We start from the raw sequence: 15,611 nt of genomic DNA, 5'->3' as shown, positions 1-15,611 counted from the left end.
GCCTGAGGCTCCTAGACCATTGCTGGGGAGAGACCTATTAGAACAACTAAATGCCGAAATAAAATTTAGAAACGGGGAAACTGAATTTAAAATACCAGATGAAAACCAGACTGAAATTTTAAGTTTGGTTCTTACTGACCCCAAATTAAAGAAGAAGAAATTACACAAGAAATAAAAGACCAGGTATACCCAGGAGCGTGGGCCTCAGGAATGCCTGGAAAGGCTAAAAATGGTGAATTGGTTGTTGTTAAACTCAAAGGAGGGGCACGACCTGTTAAGATAAAGCAATACCCCTTGAAATTGGAAGATAGGCGAGGGGTACAAAGTATTATAGAAGAGTTTATAAAATTTGGACTATTAACTGAATGCTCTTCAGAATATAACACTCCCATGCTGCCTGTCAAAAAGCCTGACGGCAAAACTTATCCATTGGGGCAAGATTTGCGGGCAATAAATCAAATAGGTGAAGATTTGTATCCAGTAGTGGCAAACCCCTGTACTCTCAGTGGTTTACTGTATTAGATTTAAAGGATGCATTCTTTTGCCTTACCTTGGCTCCAGAAAGCTGCAATTTATTTGCCTTTGAATGGGAAAACCCTGATACAGGACGAAAAACCCAACTGACCTGGACAGTGTTACCCCAAGGATTTAAAAACAGCCCTACCATTTTTGGAAATCAATTAGCTAAGGAATTAGAGACCTGGGAGAGGCCCCCAGGAAACGGGATTCTTTTGCCGTATGTGGATGATACATTAATAGGCACAGAAAAGGATGAAGAGTGTAAGGAACGGACTGTGAGCTTGTTGAACTTTCTGGGATTAAGCGGTTATCGAGTCTCATTACAGAAAGCCCAAATCTTGAAGAAGGAAGTGATATACCTGGGATTCGTGATTTCTAAGGGACAAAGACAGCTCGGGAATGACCGAAAGGAAGCTATCTGCAGAACTCCAGAACCCAACACGGTAAAAGAGCTTCGAACCCTTTTGGGAATGACAGGTTGGTGCCGGTTATGGATCTCTAATTATGGACTTTTGGTTAAACCTCTGTATGAACTGTTGAAAATAGCCAGACACAATTACTGTGGACTGATGAAGCTGAGAGGGCATTCAAGGAACTGAAATTGGAGGTAATGAAAGCTCCAGCTTTGGGCCTACCAGATGGAACGAAACCTCTCTGGCTGTTCTCGTATGAAAGGCAAGGAGTGGCTCTGGGAATTCTGGCCCAGGAGCTGGGTCCTTATAAATGAGCTGTAGCGTACTTCTCTAAACAATTGGATGAAGTAAGCAAAGGATGGCCGGGATGCCTTTGGGCAGTGGCCGCCGTTGTTTTGATTGTCCAAGAAGCTCAAAAATTTCCTTTGGGACAAAAGATGATTGTGCACACTTCCCACACTGTAACCTCCGTTTTAGAACAAAAAGGGGGACCCTGGCTTTCACTATCAAGATTCTTGACATATCAAGCAGTTTGGATGGAACAGGATGATATGGAAATCGTTACATCTACAATTATCAACCCTGCTTCCATTTTAAGTGATGAACAGGAAATGGAGACCGTCGTGCATGATTGTATAGAAACTATAGAAACCGTATATGCAAGCAGAGCAGACCTGAAGGAGGAGCCACTGGAGGAAGCCGACCGAACGGGGTATACTGATGGGAGCAGTTTCGTAAAGAACGGAGTTCGAATGGCAGGATGTGCTGGAACCACCACAGAGCGACTGGTGGAAGCGAAGTCACTCCCTAAGGGCACATCTGCACAACGAGCTGAAATGAAATAGTTGCCCTAGGGAGAGCGTTGGAGCTGGCCGAAGGGCTGCGAGTAAATATCTGGACGGATTCAAAATATGCCTTGGGTGCAGTCCATGCCCATGGAGCAATTTGGAAGGAACGAGGACTCTTGACTGCTCAAGGGAAAGGTATAAAACGTGCTGACCGAATTTTGCGACTTTTAGATGTTGTACAACTTCTGTCAGCAGTGGCAATTATGCACTGCAAAGGACATCAGAAAGGTAACACTGACAGGGAAGTGGGAAATTGGCTGATTACAAGGGCAGGCGAGCTGCAGAACAAGGTGAGGTATTAAGCATCATTCCTGAAAAATCTTTGCCACCACCTGAAACAATTGAATGTGACGAAAAGGATCAAAAGCTGATGACTAACTTAGGAGCTGAAATCAGCCCATCAGGATGGGCACTGCTGAAAGATAACAGAATAATAGTTCCCTTTAGCATATTATGGGAACTTATAAAAACAGAGCACGACAAAACTCATTGGGGAACTGAAACCTTAACCAACTCTCTTCTTAAGCAAATTGTAGCTAGAAATTTCTATCAGACTCTAAAGACTGTAGTTAATAGATGTGAAGTATGCTTAAAGAACAACCCAAAAGTAGAAAACCGTGTGAAATTTGGAAATATCAGCAAAGGAAATGTTCCAGGTCAAAACTGGCAGATAGATTTCTCGGAACTCCCCAGAAAAGGGGGATATAGGTATTTGCTAGTATTAACTGACCCTTTTTCTGGGTGGCCTGAAGCCTTCCCTTGCAGAACAAATAAAGCCCGAGAGGTAAAAAGAATTCTGTTAAAGGAAGTTATTCCTAGATTTGGAGAACCAGAGGCAATGTCCTCTGACAAGGGACCACATTTCATATCACAAGTGGTCCAGCAAGTTAGTAAGTTTTTAGGAATCTGTTCCGATCCAATGTCGGGGGAGGTTTCAATACGATCCCAGGGACGAGATTAAGACGCTGGAATCGGTCAGATGTCGTACAACCTTTTACTTTTATTTGAGGGGAGAAGAGAACGGAGGGAGGAGGGAGGGCAAGGGAGGAGAGGAAAAGAATAGGGGGGAGAGAGAGAGAGAGAGAAGAAGGAGTTTATCACCACCACTCCGAGTCCGATGATCTTCCGCTGGGTCTTTGGTGGCCTCAGGCTTCGTCAGGGATGGAGGCGAGGGGGGGCCTTGAGGGTGCAGGAACGGAAGGAGTGGTCGCGCACGCCGCCGCCGCCGCCCCCGCCGAGGGGCACGTGTGCTCCTTATATAGGGGCTCTCACGCATGCGCGGATCACAAATGCGTACGTGCGGTTTCTCACGGACATACTGCTCCCGCCTCTGCTCTTTCCGCGCCTTTAGTCCCTGCGCAGGTGCACGAGGTTGTTTTTCTCAAAACTGTGGAGAAGAGGGCTTTCTCGAAGCACAACGCTGGATAGTGCTACAGCGGCAATGTCGAGACAAAACCGCATTTCATAACGGTTCTATAAAGGCGATGGGGGGGGGGGGGGGAGGTTAAACACAGCCTCTGCCCACAGGTGGGCAGCAGGTGGGCAGCGGCGCGCACCAAGCGGGCGGCACCAAGCGCAGGGCATCTGAGGACACCAATGGGCCCGCCTCGGTGCTCCAGCCACCCAGAAGCCCTGGGGACGCCGGGGGGCAAAGCACCCCGCCCACCCCGCCCGCTGCTGGTCGAGAAGGCGCGCAGCACGCATCCCCGCGCCATGCGACCCCACGACAGGCTGCTGCGCAAAAAGGTCCAGGCCAAAACACTGCGGGGGCCGAGGACGCCCCGCTCCGACCTGAGGGCCCACCTGCTGGCCTCCATCCAAAGCTTCCACCCGCTGGGGCAAAGGGTGAAGGCGGTGGGGCCCGTGCGCCAACCGCCCCAGCCGGAGCCCCAGGCCGGCCCCAGCGTGCCCCCCAAGGTCCCCAGGCCCCTGCCCCCTGCCCCGACAGCCGGCGAGGGGCCCGCTGCCTCCGAGGCCCCAGCTGACGGCCAGAAGGAGACGGCACCGGCGGCGCCATCGAGCAGCAAGGCACGCACCGGGGCTGCCACCAAACCCAAGCGGCCCAGCTGGCTGCGCCTCTCGCCCACGGGGGGCCAAACCCCGCGGGAGGGGCTGCCGCAGCAGCTGCACATGCCGCCGCGCCTGCCGCGCCCTCCCGCCGACTCCGCGCTGCCGCCTGACTCCGGCTGGCCCCGGGCTAGGCCCACCCCGCTGGAGGAGCAGGAGGAGTCCGTGCCCATCACGCCTGAGCAGCGGCCCGAGCGGGAGCGCCTCAAGAAGCTGGCCCAGGAGGAGCGGCAGCGGGCGGCCCTGCAGATGACACTGGGGCAGCTGCAGTTTTTTGTGCAGAGGGAGATCGACATGCAGATAGCCGACGCCTACGGCTACCCATAAGCCACCGCTCCAGCACCGTCCCCCCTACCACCCACGCACAGAGCAGATGCGCAGGCAGGGACCTGCACCCACCCGCTCCATCCCCAGCCCTCTCCCACATCCCCCCGCTTCTTCTTTCCGTCATTAAAAGGCTTGCCTGTTCGCTTTGCAGCGCCTCTCTCTGCCTGCGGCCATTTGCTCAGCGGGGGGTGGGGGTGGGGGGGGTTTAACGCAGCCTCTGCCCACCCCGCGGGTGGCTGAGCTGGGCTGGGGATGGCCACCCAGACGATGGGTAGACGGGGCATCGCTCCGGGTGGCAGGCGCCCGTGGGAGAAACCACACTGATTCGCACCAACGCCGGGAGGACGCAGGCCTCCAGCACTGCCCCACTACCGGCATCACCGCCCCGCTACCGCCAGCACCAGCACCGCCCCAGCACCAGCATCACTGCCGGCCAGCTGGATCCGGCCCTGGCAAGGAGCCGCGGCTGCCCCAGGGGGCCAGGCAGAGGCAGCCTGAGCGCGCAAAACGCAGCTCGCCCCGTGGCCGGCCAGCGGCCGTCGCCTGCCAAGGCTCGCGTGCCGAGATCCCGCAGCTGCCGCTGCAACGCCTGCACGGCTCGCTCGGCCCCCCTCTATGGCCTCGTCCGGCGCTGCCCGGACCTCGTATCCACCAAAAACCCCTGCCCACACGCCAGCCCTCAGCCGCTCTCACCAGCAACTCGCAAACGGCCCGTGCCGACCGAGGCCAGAGGCTAGGACGCAAAGGGTCCAAATACAGGGGCCAAGATTCTTTCACGCACGTGCCGGGTCCCAGCCCAACTGGGGCAGCCCCAGTGTGCCTTTACACAGGGTTCTTGGACCCTTCACTCGGTCAGGGACCAGACCACTTGACTGATCACTCCCACCCACGCTACCCGCTCCTCATCACAGGCCAACTTTGCAAAGCAGCTCTAGTTTTGCAGCATTCTTGCTGCTTGTCTACCGAGCCGCATCTCCCCGTACTCCGTCTCGCTACAGTTCCTCATCTCTGAGGCCGGACGACGCCGGCAGGGTTTCAAAGACGTGGCAGAGGGGCTAGGATGCTGCCGGTATCTTGCTGGGCCCGGGGGATCCTTTCTCCGTCACGGACAGCTCTAAGCTTCCCGGAAGCAACGTCCTTCTTTCCAGGGCCGGGCTGTGCTGTCCTTTCTTTTCCTTCAGCGTGAGCAATACCACAGCCTCCAGGAAAACTCCACTACCTCCTCACATTGCAGGGGATCACGTGAACTCCGCGTCTCTCTCTCTCTCTCTCTCTCCCCCGCCCCCTCTCTCCACAAACCAACCTAATACACTTTTATCCTCTAAAGGCTGGTTGATGAAATGGTTAAGGACGGGACTCTTGGTAACGTGCCCTGAGGGTCCCAGCAGCCAGGGCCCCAAAAAGCCAGGGACAGGCTGACGGAGAGCCAGCAACCGCTGGGCTAGGACACCATCCCGGGGCTGGGAAAGCACCCTTGGGATGGGAAGCCATCATGCGGATGGCAAACCACCGTTGGGATGAAAAACCCTTGTGGGGGTGGGAACCCATCCTTCGGGACAGGAAAGCCTGGGCAGGATGGGCAGTCCTTGAGATGGGCAGCTGTTGCAGTAGGAAAAATCAACCCAGCGCAAGGCTGGCTGCAGCAGGTGCCGGCGGAATGAGCGCCGTGGAGACGAGGGCTGCTTGCCCCCAACAAACCCCACCCGGACCAAGCGCCATGGCAGGTACAGCAGCAGGCTCCCGCTCCTCCCGCTGCTCCTGCCCTCCAGGTAGCCCCCCAGCCGCCTCTGCCCGCCAAGCTCTCACCCCATTGCTCCTCTCTGCTTCCCCCAACAGACAGGTTCCCTCTCCGGCTGCCGACGGCATCGGAGGTGCCCAGCGGGAGCTCCAGCGCCCCGGCCATGCCGCCACCGGGCACTGCCAGCATGCTGCCCTCCTCTGGCCCAGGGCTGCCGCTGTCCCGCGCGCCTGCTCGGGTGCACGCTGTCACCTCCCAGCCGGCCCAGGCCACTGTCTGGCAGGGGGTGCCGGGGCCCCTGGGGGCCCCGGGCCAGCTCGTGCAGCTCCCTGGCGTGGTGCCGCTTCCCCTCGTGGTGCAGCTCCTCCCGATGGCGCCGCTCCCCCGTCTCGTGCAGCTCCCCCACCAGGTGCAGCTCCCTCCCGTGGTGCAGCTCCCCCACGGGGCGCAGCTCCCCACCAGGCCTGCTCCCTGTCCCCCTGCCTATGGCTGGGGACAGCAGGTGCTGACGGGGACGCTGCTGCCCCACCAGCCCATGGGCCTGGGGCCGTGGGCCGTGCTCCAGGGGGAGCCCCTCTACCCCACAGGCTCCTGCCTGCTGCATGGCCCCGCCCGCCCCGGCCCCCCGCCACCGCGCCGCCCCGCGCCTCAGCACTGCCTGCAGGGCCCCCCTGTGCTCCACACCCTGCCCCGCACTGCCCACAAGCCGCCAGGGGCCTTCAAGAAGGATGCGGTGGCCAGCCAGGACAGCCACCCTGCTGCCAGCCCCCACCAGCCTGCCCTGCCTCCGCCGACCGGCACAACCACCACCAAGCCCAAAGGTGAGCAGCTGCGGGTGGCAGAGCCCGCGGGCGCGCGGCCCGCGCCCAGGAAACCTTGCAGCGCCACGGGCTTGCCTTGGCTTGGTTTGCTTTTTCAGCAGCGGTGACCACCCTGGCGGCCCTGCAGAAGCCCGCGCACCTGTCCCAGCAGGGGCCACACACCTTCGCCGAGGCCTTTCCTCAGCAGCCAGGTGACACCAACATCAACAAGACGCTCGCCTGCCTCCAAACCGCGCACGGCACCGAGGCCGTCCCTGACATCTCCGACAGCCCCAGCTTCACCGCCTTGCTCCACCAGCTCCCCGACCTCTCCCAGTACGTGCCGAAGGGCGGCTGCCCCAAGGAGCGAGCGGTGGTGGCGGGGATGGGGGACAGCGAGGACACCGTCCCCGATGGCCCCGACGGCCCCGACTTGACCACCTCCCTCATCAACCTCCCTCACCTCTCCGAGTACAGGGCAGGGGGCGGCGGCACCAAGGAGACAGCGGCAGCGCCCATGCTGGGGGACAGCGAGGCCACCGCCCCCGATGTCCCCGACGACCCCCATGGCCCCGGCGGCCCCGACAGCACCGCCTTCCTCAACCGGATCCCCAGCTTCCCGCAGGACAGGGCGCAGGGCGACTGCCCCCAGCACCAAGCGGCGGCAGCCATGCTAGGGGACGCCGACCCCTCCTGGGCGGGGCTGCCGACATCCCCCTCGCTGGACCCCAAGAGGAAGCCCCACCAAGAGGTGCAGGAGGCGCTGCGGAGGCAGCCCCGCGTGCTTTTGACCTGCTTGCCGCTGCCGCCGGGCGTCACCTCCTGCCGGGTGGTGCCCAGATCGGGCAAGGCGGGCGGCAAGCAGGCCAAGCGCCCCGCGCCGGCCGGCACCCCCAAGACGCAAGACACCTCCCCGCGGGACAACATGCCGCCCAAGAAGAAGAAGGTGGTGGTGTGCCGCGTGGCAAAACACTCCAAAACCCCGCGGCAGGGGAAGCCGGACAGGGACGGCGAGGCGGCGGGTGGCAGCGGGCAGCAGGTGGGCAGCGGCGCGCACCAAGCGGGCGGCACCAAGCGCAGGGCATCTGAGGACACCAATGGGCCCGCCTCGGTGCTCCAGCCACCCAGAAGCCCTGGGGACGCCGGGGGGCACAGCGCCCCCCCCCCGCCGCCCACCCGCCCACCCCGCCCGCTGCTGCTCGAGAAGGCGCGCAGCACGCATCCCCGCGCCATGCGACCCCACGACAGGCTGCTGCGCAAAAAGGTCCAGGCCAAAACACTGCGGGGGCCGAGGACGCCCCGCTCCGACCTGAGGGCCCACCTGCTGGCCTCCATCCAAAGCTTCCACCCGCTGGGGCAAAGGGTGAAGGCGGTGGGGCCCGTGCGCCAACCGCCCCAGCCGGAGCCCCAGGCCGGCCCCAGCGTGCCCCCCAAGGTCCCCAGGCCCCTGCCCCCTGCCCCCACAGCCGGCGAGGGGCCCGCTGCCTCCGAGGCCCCAGCTGACGGCCAGAAGGAGACGGCACCGGCGGCGCCATCGAGCAGCAAGGCGCGCACCGGGGCTGCCACCAAACCCAAGCGGCCCAGCTGGCTGCGCCTCTCGCCCACGGGGGGCCAAACCCCGCGGGAGGGGCTGCCGCAGCAGCTGCACATGCCGCCGCACCTGCCGCGCCCTCCCGCCGACTCCGCGCTGCCGCCTGACTCCCGCTGGCCCCGGGCTAGGCCCACCCCGCTGGAGGAGCAGGAGGAGTCCGTGCCCATCACGCCTGAGCAGCGGCCCGAGCGGGAGCGCCTCAAGAAGCTGGCCCAGGAGGAGCGGCAGCGGGCGGCCCTGCAGATGACACTGGGGCAGCTGCAGTTTTTTGTGCAGAGGGAGATCGACATGCAGATAGCCGACGCCTACGGCTACCCATAAGCCACCGCTCCAGCACCGTCCCCCCTACCACCCACGCACAGAGCAGATGCGCAGGCAGGGACCTGCACCCACCCGCTCCATCCCCAGCCCTCTCCCACATCCCCCCGCTTCTTCTTTCCGTCATTAAAAGGCTTGCCTGTTCGCTTTGCAGCGCCTCTCTCTGCCTGCGGCCATTTGCTCAGCGGGGGTGGGGGTGGTGGTGGGGGGTTTAACGCAGCCTCTGCCCACCCCGCGGGTGGCTGAGCTGGGCTGGGGATGGCCACCCAGACGATGGGTAGACGGGGCATCGCTCCGGGTGGCAGGCGCCCGTGGGAGAAACCACACTGATTCGCACCAACGCCGGGAGGACGCAGGCCTCCAGCACTGCCCCACTACCGGCATCACCGCCCCGCTACCGCCAGCACCAGCACCGCCCCAGCACCAGCATCACTGCCGGCCAGCTGGATCCGGCCCTGGCAAGGAGCCGCGGCCGCCCCAGGGGGCCAGGCAGAGACAGCCTGAGCGCGCAAAACGCAGCTCGCCCCGTGGCCGGCCAGCGGCCGTCGCCTGCCAAGGCTCGCGTGCCGAGATCCCGCAGCTGCCGCTGCAACGCCTGCACGGCTCGCTCGGCCCCCCTCTATGGCCTCGTCCGGCGCTGCCCGGACCTCGTATCCACCAAAAACCCCTGCCCACACGCCAGCCCTCAGCCGCTCTCACCAGCAACTCGCAAACGGCCCGTGCCGACCGAGGCCAGAGGCTAGGACGCAAAGGGTCCAAATACAGGGGCCAAGATTCTTTCACGCACGTGCCGGGTCCCAGCCCAACTGGGGCAGCCCCAGTGTGCCTTTACACAGGGTTCTTGGACCCTTCACTCGGTCAGGGACCAGACCACTTGACTGATCACTCCCACCCACGCTACCCGCTCCTCATCACAGGCCAACTTTGCAAAGCAGCTCTAGTTTTGCAGCATTCTTGCTGCTTGTCTACCGAGCCGCATCTCCCCGTACTCCGTCTCGCTACAGTTCCTCATCTCTGAGGCCGGACGACGCCGGCAGGGTTTCAAAGACGTGGCAGAGGGGCTAGGATGCTGCCGTTATCTTGCTGGGCCCGGGGGATCCTTTCTCCGTCACGGACAGCTCTAAGCTTCCCGGAAGCAACGTCCTTCTTTCCAGGGCCGGGCTGTGCTGTCCTTTCTTTTCCTTCAGCGTGAGCAATACCACAGCCTCCAGGAAAACTCCACTACCTCCTCACATTGCAGGGGATCACGTGAACTCCGCGTCTCTCTCTCTCTCTCTCTCTCTCCCCCGCCCCCTCTCTCCACAAACCAACCTAATACACTTTTATCCTCTAAAGGCTGGTTGATGAAATGGTTAAGGACGGGACTCTTGGTAACGTGCCCTGAGGGTCCCAGCAGCCAGGGCCCCAAAAAGCCAGGGACAGGCTGACGGAGAGCCAGCAACCGCTGGGCTAGGACACCATCCCGGGGCTGGGAAAGCACCCTTGGGATGGGAAGCCATCATGCGGATGGCAAACCACCGTTGGGATGAAAAACCCTTGTGGGGGTGGGAACCCATCCTTCGGGACAGGAAAGCCTGGGCAGGATGGGCAGTCCTTGAGATGGGCAGCTGTTGCAGTAGGAAAAATCAACCCAGCGCAAGGCTGGCTGCAGCAGGTGCCGGCGGAATGAGCGCCGTGGAGACGAGGGCTGCTTGCCCCCAACAAACCCCACCCGGACCAAGCGCCATGGCAGGTACAGCAGCAGGCTCCCGCTCCTCCCGCTGCTCCTGCCCTCCAGGTAGCCCCCCAGCCGCCTCTGCCCGCCAAGCTCTCACCCCATTGCTCCTCTCTGCTTCCCCCAACAGACAGGTTCCCTCTCCGGCTGCCGACGGCATCGGAGGTGCCCAGCGGGAGCTCCAGCGCCCCGGCCATGCCGCCACCGGGCACTGCCAGCATGCTGCCCTCCTCTGGCCCAGGGCTGCCGCTGTCCCGCGCGCCTGCTCGGGTGCACGCTGTCACCTCCCAGCCGGCCCAGGCCACTGTCTGGCAGGGGGTGCCGGGGCCCCTGGGGGCCCCGGGCCAGCTCGTGCAGCTCCCTGGCGTGGTGCCGCTTCCCCCGTGGTGCAGCTCCTCCCGATGGCGCCGCTCCCCCGTCTCGTGCAGCTCCCCCACCAGGTGCAGCTCCCTCCCGTGGTGCAGCTCCCCCACGGGGCGCAGCTCCCCACCAGGCCTGCTCCCTGTCCCCCTGCCTATGGCTGGGGACAGCAGGTGCTGACGGGGACGCTGCTGCCCCACCAGCCCATGGGCCTGGGGCCGTGGGCCGTGCTCCAGGGGGAGCCCCTCTACCCCACAGGCTCCTGCCTGCTGCATGGCCCCGCCCGCCCCGGCCCCCCGCCACCGCGCCGCCCCGCGCCTCAGCACTGCCTGCAGGGCCCCCCTGTGCTCCACACCCTGCCCCGCACTGCCCACAAGCCGCCAGGGGCCTTCAAGAAGGATGCGGTGGCCAGCCAGGACAGCCACCCTGCTGCCAGCCCCCACCAGCCTGCCCTGCCTCCGCCGACCGGCACAACCACCACCAACCCCAAAGGTGAGCAGCTGCGGGTGGCAGAGCCCGCGGGCGCGCGGCCCGCGCCCAGGAAACCTTGCAGCGCCACGGGCTTGCCTTGGCTTGGTTTGCTTTTTCAGCAGCGGTGACCACCCTGGCGGCCCTGCAGAAGCCCGTGCACCTGTCCCAGCAGGGGCCACACACCTTCGCCGAGGCCTTTCCTCAGCAGCCAGGTGACACCAACATCAACGAGACGCTCGCCTGCCTCCAAACCGCGCACGGCACCGAGGCCGTCCCTGACATCTCCGACAGCCCCAGCTTCACCGCCTTGCTCCACCAGCTCCCCGACCTCTCCCAGTACGTGCCGAAGGGCGGCTGCCCCAAGGAGCGAGCGGTGGTGGCGGGGATGGGGGACAGCGAGGACACCGTCCCCGATGGCCCCGACGGCCCCGACTTGACCACCTCCCTCATCAACCTCCCTCACCTCTCCGAGTACAGGGCAGGGGGCGGCGGCACCAAGGAGACAGCGGCAGCGCCCATGATGGGGGACAGCGAGGCCACCGCCCCCGATGTCCCCGACGACCCCCATGGCCCCGGCGGCCCCGACAGCACCGCCTTCCTCAACCGGCTCCCCAGCTTCCCACAGGACAGGGCACAGGGCAACTGCCCCCAGCACCAAGCGGCGGCAGCCATGCTAGGGGACGCCGACCCCTCCTGGGCGGGGCTGCCGACATCCCCCTCGCTGGACCCCAAGAGGAAGCCCCACCAAGAGGTGCAGGAGGCGCTGCGGAGGCAGCCCCGCGTGCTTTTGACCTGCTTGCCGCTGCCGCCGGGCGTCACCTCCTGCCGGGTGGTGCCCAGATCGGGCAAGGCGGGCGGCAAGCAGGCCAAGCGCCCCGCGCCGGCCGGCACCCCCAAGACGCAAGACACCTCCCCGCGGGACAACATGCCGCCCAAGAAGAAGAAGGTGGTGGTGTGCCGCGTGGCAAAACACTCCAAAACCCCGCGGCAGGGGAAGCCGGACAGGGACGGCGAGGCGGCGGGTGGCAGCGGGCAGCAGGTGGGCAGCGGCGCGCACCAAGCGGGCGCCACCAAGCGCAGGGCATCTGAGGACACCAATGGGCCCGCCTCGGTGCTCCAGCCACCCAGAAGCCCTGGGGACGCCGGGGGGCAAAGCGCCCCGCCCCCGCCGCCCACCCGCCCACCCCGCCCGCTGCTGCTCGAGAAGGCGCGCAGCACGCATCCCCGCGCCATGCGACCCCACGACAGGCTGCTGCGCAAAAGCTCCAGGCCAAAACACTGCGGGGGCCGAGGACGCCCCGCTCCGACCTGAGGGCCCACCTGCTGGCCTCCATCCAAAGCTTCCACCCGCTGGGGCAAAGGGTGAAGGCGGTGGGGCCCGTGCGCCAACCGCCCCAGCCGGAGCCCCAGGCCGGCCCCAGCGTGCCCCCCAAGGTCCCCAGGCCCCTGCCCCCTGCCCCCACAGCCGGCGAGGGGCCCGCTGCCTCCGAGGCCCCAGCTGACGGCCAGAAGGAGACGGCACCGGCGGCGCCATCGAGCAGCAAGGCGCGCACCGGGGCTGCCACCAAACCCAAGCGGCCCAGCTGGCTGCGCCTCTCGCCCACGGGGGGCCAAACCCCGCGGGAGGGGCTGCCGCAGCAGCTGCACATGCCGCCGCGCCTGCCGCGCCCTCCCGCCGACTCCGCGCTGCCGCCTGACTCCCGCTGGCCCCGGGCTAGGCCCACCCCGCTGGAGGAGCAGCAGGAGTCCGTGCCCATCACGCCTGAGCAGCGGCCCGAGCGGGAGCGCCTCAAGAAGCTGGCCCAGGAGGAGCGGCAGCGGGCGGCCCTGCAGATGACACTGGGGCAGCTGCAGTTTTTTGTGCAGAGGGAGATCGACATGCAGATAGCCGACGCCTACGGCTACCCATAAGCCACCGCTCCAGCACCGTCCCCCCTACCACCCACGCACAGAGCAGATGCGCAGGCAGGGACCTGCACCCACCCGCTCCATCCCCAGCCCTCTCCCACATCCCCCCGCTTCTTCTTTCCGTCATTAAAAGGCTTGCCTGTTCGCTTTGCAGCGCCTCTCTCTGCCTGCGGCCATTTGCTCAGCGGGGGTGGGGGGTGGGGGGGTTTAACGCAGCCTCTGCCCACCCCGCGGGTGGCTGAGCTGGGCTGGGGATGGCCACCCAGACGATGGGTAGACGGGGCATCGCTCCGGGTGGCAGGCGCCCGTGGGAGAAACCACACTGATTCGCACCAACGCCGGGAGGACGCAGGCCTCCAGCACTGCCCCACTACCGGCATCACCGCCCCGCTACCGCCAGCACCAGCACCGCCCCAGCACCAGCATCACTGCCGGCCAGCTGGATCCGGCCCTGGCAAGGAGCCGCGGCCGCCCCAGGGGGCCAGGCAGAGACAGCCTGAGCGCGCAAAACGCAGCTCGCCCCGTGGCCGGCCAGCGGCCGTCGCCTGCCAAGGCTCGCGTGCCGAGATCCCGCAGCTGCCGCTGCAACGCCTGCACGGCTCGCTCGGCCCCCCTCTATGGCCTCGTCCGGCGCTGCCCGGACCTCGTATCCACCAAAAACCCCTGCCCACACGCCAGCCCTCAGCCGCTCTCACCAGCAACTCGCAAACGGCCCGTGCCGACCGAGGCCAGAGGCTAGGACGCAAAGGGTCCAAATACAGGGGCCAAGATTCTTTCACGCACGTGCCGGGTCCCAGCCCAACTGGGGCAGCCCCAGTGTGCCTTTACACAGGGTTCTTGGACCCTTCACTCGGTCAGGGACCAGACCACTTGACTGATCACTCCCACCCACGCTACCCGCTCCTCATCACAGGCCAACTTTGCAAAGCAGCTCTAGTTTTGCAGCATTCTTGCTGCTTGTCTACCGAGCCGCATCTCCCCGTACTCCGTCTCGCTACAGTTCCTCATCTCTGAGGCCGGACGACGCCGGCAGGGTTTCAAAGACGTGGCAGAGGGGCTAGGATGCTGCCGTTATCTTGCTGGGCCCGGGGGATCCTTTCTCCGTCACGGACAGCTCTAAGCTTCCCGGAAGCAACGTCCTTCTTTCCAGGGCCGGGCTGTGCTGTCCTTTCTTTTCCTTCAGCGTGAGCAATACCACAGCCTCCAGGAAAACTCCACTACCTCCTCACATTGCAGGGGATCACGTGAACTCCGCGTCTCTCTCTCTCTCTCTCTCTCCCCCGCCCCCTCTCTCCACAAACCAACCTAATACACTTTTATCCTCTAAAGGCTGGTTGATGAAATGGTTAAGGACGGGACTCTTGGTAACGTGCCCTGAGGGTCCCAGCAGCCAGGGCCCCAAAAGCCAGGGACAGGCTGACGGAGAGCCAGCAACCGCTGGGCTAGGACACCATCCCGGGGCTGGGAAAGCACCCTTGGGATGGGAAGCCATCATGCGGATGGCAAACCACCGTTGGGATGAAAAACCCTTGTGGGGGTGGGAACCCATCCTTCGGGACAGGAAAGCCTGGGCAGGATGGGCAGTCCTTGAGATGGGCAGCTGTTGCAGTAGGAAAAATCAACCCAGCGCAAGGCTGGCTGCAGCAGGTGCCGGCGGAATGAGCGCCGTGGAGACGAGGGCTGCTTGCCCCCAACAAACCCCACCCGGACCAAGCGCCATGGCAGGTACAGCAGCAGGCTCCCGCTCCTCCCGCTGCTCCTGCCCTCCAGGTAGCCCCCCAGCCGCCTCTGCCCGCCAAGCTCTCACCCCATTGCTCCTCTCTGCTTCCCCCAACAGACAGGTTCCCTCTCCGGCTGCCGACGGCATCGGAGGTGCCCAGCGGGAGCTCCAGCGCCCCGGCCATGCCGCCACCGGGCACTGCCAGCATGCTGCCCTCCTCTGGCCCAGGGCTGCCGCCGTCCCGCGCGCCTGCTCGGGTGCACGCTGTCACCTCCCAGCCGGCCCAGGCCACTGTCTGGCAGGGGGTGCCGGGGCCCCTGGGGGCCCCGGGCCAGCTCGTGCAGCTCCCTGGCGTGGTGCCGCTTCCCCCCGTGGTGCAGCTCCTCCCGATGGCGCCGCTCCCCCGTCTCGTGCAGCTCCCCCACCAGGTGCAGCTCCCTCCCGTGGTGCAGCTCCCCCACGGGGCGCAGCTCCCCACCAGGCCTGCTCCCTGTCCCCCTGCCTATGGCTGGGGACAGCAGGTGCTGACGGGGACGCTGCTGCCCCACCAGCCCATGGGCCTGGGGCCGTGGGCCGTGCTCCAGGGGGAGCCCCTCTACCCCACAGGCTCCTGCCTGCTGCATGGCCCCGCCCGCCCCGGCCCCCCGCCACCGCGCCGCCCCGCGCCTCAGCACTGCCTGCAGGGCCCCCCTGTGCTCCACACCCTGCCCCGCACTGCCCACAAGCCGCCAGGGGCCTTCAAGAAGGATGCGGTGGCCAGCCAGGACAGCCACCCTGCTGCCAGCCCCCACCAGCCTGCCCTGCCTCCGCCGACCGG

General features: G+C 64.4%; 1 long non-coding RNA gene across 1 annotated transcript in view; it reads right to left on the bottom strand.

Annotated features, from left to right (window-relative positions):
• Positions 1-2,914: 2,914 nt before the first annotated feature.
• LOC148051826 (uncharacterized) overlaps positions 2,915-15,611 on the bottom strand; it is a 29,380-nt gene continuing 16,683 nt past the window's right edge. Inside the window, exon 3 of the long non-coding RNA XR_015699444.1 lies at positions 2,915-3,167. This is a non-coding gene — a long non-coding RNA (uncharacterized LOC148051826). The remainder of the gene's footprint in view (positions 3,168-15,611) is intronic.

The sequence above is a fragment of the Nipponia nippon genome, unplaced genomic scaffold, assembly GCF_047370975.1.
Source record: "Nipponia nippon isolate SJK-2023a ecotype South Korea unplaced genomic scaffold, ASM4737097v1 scaffold_53, whole genome shotgun sequence".
Taxonomy (NCBI): domain Eukaryota; kingdom Metazoa; phylum Chordata; class Aves; order Pelecaniformes; family Threskiornithidae; genus Nipponia; species Nipponia nippon.
Note: the sequence above shows the minus strand (reverse complement) of the source record. Positions and strands in the feature narration are given on the sequence as shown.